This window comes from Dermacentor andersoni, chromosome 11 (genome assembly GCF_023375885.2).
Source record: "Dermacentor andersoni chromosome 11, qqDerAnde1_hic_scaffold, whole genome shotgun sequence".
Lineage (NCBI taxonomy): Eukaryota > Metazoa > Arthropoda > Arachnida > Ixodida > Ixodidae > Dermacentor > Dermacentor andersoni.
The window spans coordinates 87,840,946-87,849,492 of record NC_092824.1 but is presented as its reverse complement, the minus strand read 5'-3'; the positions used below and the strand labels follow the sequence as shown (position 1 = coordinate 87,849,492).

Sequence of the window (8,547 nt, the reverse complement as noted above, 5' to 3'; positions counted from 1 at the left end):
AAACACAATTGATTTATATGTTATATATTTGCCTTGCCCCAAAAAATACGCATGCTCACATTCCAAGCAAAGATCAAGTATTGGAAAGAAGTTAGGCTATGTCTAAAGCACATACACTGACAAATTATATGAAAATAGGCTTTGAATTTATTGGGCGGTACAATCGCCTCTCAACATGTATATTTTGTGGCGTATAAGTTTTGCCGAAATGCGCAAGGTCGAGGAAGTTTCAAGAAAGGAAAAATTGGTCGTTGGATGGCTGACAATTTTTCTCGATGTGGTCCGTCTTGTGTACGATACGAGCGAAATTTCAACTGAATGTTTGGATGACTTTATATAGGGTGGAAGTCAAGCAGTGCGCCTTTGTTATACTTAAGTTATGCTTAAATTACGCTTATGCTTCTCTATACTCACTCTGTTGTCGTGAAGGCTCCTTTGTGGCATCGGTACTGCACACAGGGATCAGTAGAATTGTAAGTCGTTCCGTCCTTGATAATAACTTTGTTTGGTAGCGGCAGCTTACAATGATCTACATGGTAAAATGACGCCAGTCAGAAGTTATCACATGCGGGATGTGCGGATTTGATCGCACAAAAACTACACAACATTTTCAACAAAAAAAAAAACAAACGATTATTACGTCTGGCATCCGTATCTCTGCTTGAAACGGACACCAGCAAAAGGTTTTCGCCGAAACATCCATTCGGGACGATGATCGAGAACGGACTGGGTGTGTTCGGAAATAGACTTTCAACTTTACAATTTGACGCCAATATTTACATGAATTTCTTAAATAACAGCAACCTTCCTCTAATTCATTGTTCCAATTTCTCCCGCGGCGGCTTTAGATAAAAGTAATATTTATTTATTTATTATTGCTATTTTTTTTTCATTCGTCAGCATAACTGGCAGAACCGGAGTCGTTAATTGGTAAAAAAAAAGAAGGACAAGAAGAAAAATAAAACACAAGAGAGTTAGACCTACTTCACATCCACAAATCATTGACTCAGTAAGGTGCTAACACCAGGACAACTACAGAACGCCCAGGATGGGGGCAACTGCTGTAATGACTATCACCGCGACGCAGATGGCGGCATCAGACAACGATGGCACGGTACCGACAATAGTTGCGTAACGACGACGTCAGCGTCAAAAAGACGACGACGGCGGCACGTCAATAATTTTTCGAGTAACGTCAAAGACCGCATAGGCCTCTGTTTGTGAGAACTGTGAATGGCTACTGTACTGAAATCCGAACTACAAACGCCTGCGCTTCCCTTGACCAATGATGTCCAAGTCTGTGTCTACTTGAGGAATTAATTTCTGTGTATCTGTGAAGTGACGTAAATGCGTCGCGATGCAATAGGATGTACAACGTGCATTATGCGTGGTCTTATATTCATCTTACTTTTCCCAGGCAGTATTTCATTGAGAAGTAAAAGTCGCCTTAGTTACAAAAGGGAATCTGATTTTCATGCATCTATATAAAGAAACGTGTACAATAAAGACCTAACACACGATAACACGAGTGAACACGCTCTTATATGTTTTAACCGTAACCTAACCTGTGCCGTAAGTTTAAAAGCATGCGAGTGGCCTGTAGCTAGATAGAACCAAGGCAATTTTATTTGGCGCCGCTTAGAGCAAGTCAGATTAGTTTTGCTGTATTTCGTCTAATTACATAATTAGCAAACTAAGAAGCGTTAAAGAAAGCCCGCAAAACACACACACACACACACACACACACACACACACACACACACACACACACACACACACACACGCACACGCACACGCACACACACACACACACGCACGCACGCACGCACGCACGCACTAAAAAGGGCCGTGCGACTCGTTGCCTGGCAGTTTTCGCGTGCTTTTGCAGGCTTCTTTTAGGCTTCTAAAAAAGACATTTATGAAGTACTTATAGAGCGCCGGAAATATGGGTAGGGAATGTCTCATGATAGCCTAAAATATTCTTAATTACAAGTTTGCTCTGATTATACTATTTGAGAAGATGAATAATTCCTAATTTAATTTTTAGTTTTACTTCATTGCTCCTTTTACACTATTCATGCAATATCAAGAAAAAGAATTGCTATCTAGTCATTTTTATGTAACTATGAGCAGTCAGCATACCGGCATCTCTACATGCACACTTTAGTGACTTCAACAAGCTAAACACAAATATGAGTGCCTTGCTTCGAATGCAGTCACACTCGGTCATGTTTTATTATGTGTATGGCTGTCATACTGGACTTGCGATACGCTTGAGCAGCAACTCATCGGACCGGAAGGAATTGTTTACGAAAAAAAAAACGAAATAAAAACTCACTTCCGCAAAACCATCCCCAAAGGAATGTAGCGGCAATGTAAGCACAAAGCATGATTACGCCTCTGTCACTTCGATTTCTCCCGTGTGCCTGAAAAAAAAAAAAAAAAAAAAACAAGTTGGTGCGTACAGCGCCCGCCATATTAATCTCTAATCTTACCGAAGCCTTCAATCTGAACAATGTCATCTCAGAGTTCGCTGGTTTTCATGACAACGCTCAAAAGCTAAACAATTTGATCGTTGATTAGGTTACGTGTAGTAGAGCGGGGCATAATGTTTAATGTTAGTAAAAATAGTACTTGTCCGACATCTTCACGCTTGCCTTGGGCTTTCTTGTGCATGTTTGCCTAACATTTAACCCGACAAATTTTATTTGTCGAAATTTACTGGTGGCTTACCCTCTTCTAAGAAATTAGATGATCTGATCGTGTTGAAGCCGTATTCTGATAAACGTAAGCTGTTGTGATGTTTCTATCACAGCCTGTGGACGGAGCACTGCTGTAGAAGGTAAAAAAAGTTTGGTAAATATTTGATAAAAGGTATAAAGTGGTCAAGAGACACGGTAAAAAAAAATTGCCTGATTTCGTCGCCTAAACAATATCAGTGTTCGGACCAAGTTAATCTTATTTTTAAACGCATAATACAAAAATAATGTTACTTTTCTAGGGTGCCATTTTTTAAATGGCCTTCTTTGGGTGGTTAAAGGTATGAATGAAGAAAGGTATGAAGGTGGTTAAAGGTATGAATTCAATGGGCGTGGGTGTGGTCGTGTGCTGAACACTCTTGTTTTCAAAGACAGTAGAAAAGATTGGTAGAAATGATGTGCATCAACTAAGATAAAGTGAATATCTCAAATTAGTGAGATAATCTGGACATTTCATTCAGGTTCGCCGCTTAAACATCATTAAATACACGTTCATATCTACTAACGTTCAGTTCAGCACGAAATTCATTGATCTCCACGGAGTGCAATAGCTCGAACTTCGCTCGCATTTGTGTTCAAATTATACTTTAAAAGCAAGCTTTCGCTTGAAGCCAACTCGAAGTTTTTTTTATTCAAACGTATGCAAAATACAGCAATGCTCTCTTTAGGCAACTGCCGGACTGGTTTGAGTTTAGTTTTGTTGTGAGAGGCAAAGGTAACTTATAGCAACTCCAGGAAATTTGGATTCAGGACATACGATGTTTTTTTTTTTACAAAAACTTTACAAAAAAAGTTTAAACGAAAAAGCATGTACAAAGACTACAACTGTTTAAATCTGTCAGAAAAACAGATGTCGCCGTTCTGTAAACTGCACCTGTAAGAACACTTCAAACGGACAACTTTTATATGTGAGTTCACAGCTTATTGGAATTATTACACTGTTTAGTGCAGTTTTACAAAAGCGCTACCCACGAAATAGTGGTGCATTTAACAACGATGTCCAATACAATAACTTTGTCAGCTTTAGACGCTTTATTAGGTGCCGTTTACATAACTGGAATATCGCTCTTTTATTGCTCCGAGACAGAATACTCCAACGTAAGGTTCTTATTTTTAATTTGAAATTTTAGGAGAGCTTTCTAAAAAATTGAGGGGCATGAATTGATTTATAAATGCCATTTGGACGTAAATGCCAGAGACCTCATCAAGATCTGTGCAGTCGTTGTCGTGAAGAGTTGCTCCGTTCCCAGGCATTTAGAAAGGAATTGTTGAGCTACAGCTTTCTATTAAACTGCTGTCGCTCTTCTATTATCTTCTATTAAACGTAGGCGGTAACATTCACGCTCTCAACCACATTCGTGATTCATGTCTGTGTTATATGTGCTCGCAGTACCTGCATGAAGTGCCTCCTCCCTTCCCCCCTCTTCCACCTCCTTACCCCGTCCATGCTTCGATATCATTTCCTTCCTCGGTAACTATCGGCAACTCACGCAAGAAAAAAAGAAAAAGAAAGAAAGAACAATATCAACACATTCGCAAAAACGGCATTTCAACAACCGTTTTCACGCGTACCCACTAGATGGGCTAGTTCATACTAGCCATTAAACAGATTTAGGAAAGTCATATTAGCTCAAGCTGGCTAGATGACTATTTTTCGCCGCACCATATCAAACTGCATGCCAAGAGGAATCGTCAAACATTTTTACGACTTATATGACTTGGATCTGAGTCGGCTATTTCTAGTATTTCAATGTTTAATTAAGAGAGCTACATTTTTTACCCTGTTTCAAGGTAACATGACAGCTTCGACTTAAACTTGTTTCCTTACTGCTGCAGAAGCTGGAACATCTAATGGCAGCTGCAGTCATATTTGCACGTAACATTATGCACACAACGGCGGACATAGCTATAATGCTGTCTGTGTTGTTGCGCCCACCGTAAAAGATTTACTTGCTATAAAAGATGGCGAACCAATTAAACAGCTGTTCATTACAAAGTGTTCTACGAATGCATTACAATGTGCATTACGAGTGCTCCTCTAGGAGTTGTGTGAGGGGTCCGTAGGTAAAAAAAAGAAAAAAAGATAGGCACTATACGAGCGATGCCGAGTACAAACAAGCGCATGAGCAACAGCAATAAAAAAAACGGAATGTAGCTAAAAATTTGCTACCCAAGAGAAATCCTGCACAATGGGCGCTCAAGTGCTGAAACTTCAACGCCAGCTGAATGAACCTTCAAAGAACCTTCAAATACTTCCTGTAAGTCACCAGAAACGTATGGTGCGAATATGGCACCAATATGGCACGAATATGGCGCGAATATGGCGCGAATATGGCGCAAATATGGTGCAAATATGGCGACTAGGCTTCGCTCGCGAGAGAAGCACTGCTCCGCCATAACAGGACTCAATAAATCATTGCCCCACGTTTCATCAGGAGCTCTGTGACGCGTTCCGCATCTCACCTGTGACGAAACGTTGAACGCGTCAGTGTATAGGCTGCCTTTCTGTGCGCCCTCGTCGATCAGATGCCCCAAGTTCCCAAAACCGGAATCGATAACGTCAGCAACCGAGCGCCAACCAGCCACCGTAAAAGCAGTGACGTCACCCTAATGGCGTCAGCTACCACGTATGCAAGGCTGTTTTCGTACTGCGGAAAACAGTCTTAAGTCGATTGTTCCGCGGCCTTTGATATGAAAAAAAAAAAAGAATGCAGTGACTGCCATAGCAGAGTAGCGGAACCTGCTAAAAATAACAATGCGTAGGGGACAGGAAAAGAAATATGCAGCTTTAATGTAGCTTGCGGAGGTCGGGAAAAAATATTTTACCCGCAGCTGCGCCTGAACAATAGCCTCCTCTAGAATGCGAGAAGTTGATGTAACAAAGAAGCGATCGGGAGGACCGCGTTCAAGATGGACTATTTATACCTTTCGTTTTTCACAATTTCCTGGTGTCATGTATTTTCATTTTTGTGATGTAAGCGGCGTGCGCTGCGTTATAAACGTAGCCAGCTAGATTACATGTGGTAAAGCCTTTCCGCACTTTAGTAGAAACGTGCAATACCATTAAGAAATGACGCTGTGGAATCGTTGCCCATTTAAGAAACGCAGAAAATAACAGGAAAATTCTTGGTCCCTTTAGTGGATTTGAACTGTTTGCACGTTTTCTCAGCACCAACTGTCTTTATTTGCGGCTATTTCGACGCTGTAATATTAGTGTATGTTCCTTATATGCAACCTGTCAGTACCTACTGAATGTTGTATTATATTCGCCTACTAATTGTTAGTCGGACTCTCTGAGAGTTATTACTTCCATAATTCCTGACAGCACGCTAATAATGAACTAACGTACATGCATAGTACGGAATAATAAAACTGAAAAAAAAAATCTCTCGCTATGAGGTTGATTCCATTGTGCATGTATCCAGCTCGACGCAAAAAAAGAAAAGGGAAAGAAAGAGAGAAATAAGCGAAAAACAGACCCTATCTGCGCCTGCTGTACAGAGGCCATTACGTGTCAGCTGCGGTGGTGTAAGCGAAAAAAAAAACTGAAAAAAGTAAAGGGCAGCACAGCTGCACATGTTAGGACCTTTCTATACCGTATATTTTTCGGCGCCTGATTCAGATTATTAGGGTAGGAGATTCGAAACAAAATGGTAATTTTTACTGGGCAAGATTTGCCGGTGGACATGCGAATTAGCGCGATCGTAAATACGGTCGTAAATAACTGAGGCTTACTAATTAACTTCCTAATTACGTGCTTTTAGGGGCATGTATTAACCCAGTACTGCATTGCAAGTACAAGTAAAATTACTAGTACAATGTTTAAGAATCACGTGCTTGGTGGATTAGCGGATATGGCGTCGCGCTGTTAACTACGAGGTGGTGGGATCGAATCCCGTTCGCGGTGGCCGCATTTTCAGGGACAGAAATGCATAAACGCTCGGCAAAGAACTCCAGGTGGTAAAAATTAATTCGGAGTTCCCCACTAAGGCATGATCGAGCTTTTCGCACGTACAGCGCCTGAATTTCTTTAAAACTTTTCAGAATCCCTGAGTGCGCGCGAGAAACAGATATCGCAGCACTGTAAACTAAACAAGTCAGAGCGTATAAGCCGAAAACATTTGATATATGAATTTACAGCTTACGTGAAGGTAGTTATAATGCTCTTGAGCGCTTTGCAAGAAGTCCTACTCACAACTTCGTGCTATACATGAAAGTGGCCTATAACACATCAATTTCTTCCGCTTTATATCTCTTAATAAATGCAGAAGATATAGTTATAATATCCTAGTATTACTGAGTTACACATTTTGAAACTCGTAACCTTAAATTTCTTTTTCGTAAGGAAACTGGCTGCTTAAATAAAAAAAAAACTGTTTTCTAAAGTCATTATGTATCAAGTTTTTTTTTAAGTACAATAAACCGCTTCAACACCGAGTAAAACGATTTCTCCGTTCGCTTGTATTTAGATAGGAGCCCCCAACTAAAGTTTCTTGAATGAGTAAAGGCAAGTCGCAAAAGACCAGGATTGAAGAAGGACACAAAAGAGAGGACCGGCGCCTTTTTTATCCCTTTATAGCAACCAAGGCCTTTTCACGAAAAACACCAGTCGGCATAACAGCAAAGAGGCCCTCCATATCGCCCTGTAGCACCACAAGGTCGTTATCCTTCAGAACCTGCGAAATCCTCTGGAGGTGAGGCTTTCTCGCTGGAATGGATGTACCACTCGCCATCAGGCAAGAAACACCGTCACTTACGATTCTTTCTTTTTCTTCTTGGTTCTTTCCGCGGCTCTAGCCACTCTTCTCACCATGGCAAGCAATTCTTGGCGCTGGGATCCTTGTGTCAGGCTGAACTTGTTAGTTTCTTGTTAACTGTTTCTTGTTAAAAGTTTCTTGTTAACTGTGGAAGAGCGGGCTCCCTTGCAACTAAATGTGCCAGTCACACGGAGCACTTTCGAGGACCATTGAACCAAATCGGGATCAAATTTCTCGGTCGGCTGTGATTTGCGCACTTCCGCAGTTTGCGAAATAGGGCCAAGCGTGACAGACAAATTCGATCCCGGTCGGGCTCAATCGCGATCGGAAGTGCCTAGTGTGACCGGGGTACTAGTGACCGCTTTACCAATAGCGCAACTAGGAGAATAAAGAGAAATTACCGAGTTATACTTGCGAAATGTACGATCTGAATGAGAAGCCCGCCGGGTAGTGAGTGACTCCGGGTCAGTTTCATTAAAGTGCACCCAATACACGGTAAACGACCGTTATTGTGGCGCAGTGTTGGTCAAGATATACGGACCACATTAAAAAAATAGTGGTTAACCGCGACTGAATGAAACCAGTGACGTATGGTTTGCCGTCATGTGGTGCTCCTTAGAATATTTCTTATATTGCGCTTAATTAGGTAATTAACTAAGGTCTATTACGCAAAGAAATTACATACACTTTAGCGCCGAGTGCGTTTTGCTACACTGTAGAGGGCATTCCAAAACGACCGATCCAATTTTTTGTGGCAACGTGCATATTGGGGGGTGATTTTTTTCCGGCGTTTAAAGAGAGTCCGCGAAATATGTAATGAAACCACGTGACTAAGCGCATGCGCTACCGTAAAGAGAACGCTGAGGTATACGCGTAAAAGCATAAAAAAAGAAAGCCTAAAAAAGAAGTATTCACCGGGAGCCTCGTGTGGCAGTTATCTCGGCCAGACATCTCATCCGGAATGCCGGAGAGCGGTGTGGCCAGTTGTCTAGCAAAATTGTCGAGTCATTGCCAGCCGAGCAAATAGGTAG

The 8,547-nt window shown here is 41.5% G+C and overlaps 1 long non-coding RNA gene across 1 annotated transcript; it reads right to left on the bottom strand.

Annotated features, from left to right (window-relative positions):
- Window positions 1-434: 434 nt before the first annotated feature.
- On the bottom strand, window positions 435-5,420 carry LOC126517419 (uncharacterized). The gene is made up of 3 exons (XR_007596193.2): window positions 5,223-5,420; window positions 2,339-2,426; window positions 435-529 (listed from the first exon to the last, which is right to left on the bottom strand). It is a non-coding gene; the product is annotated as an uncharacterized lncRNA (long non-coding RNA).
- Window positions 5,421-8,547: the final 3,127 nt, after the last annotated feature.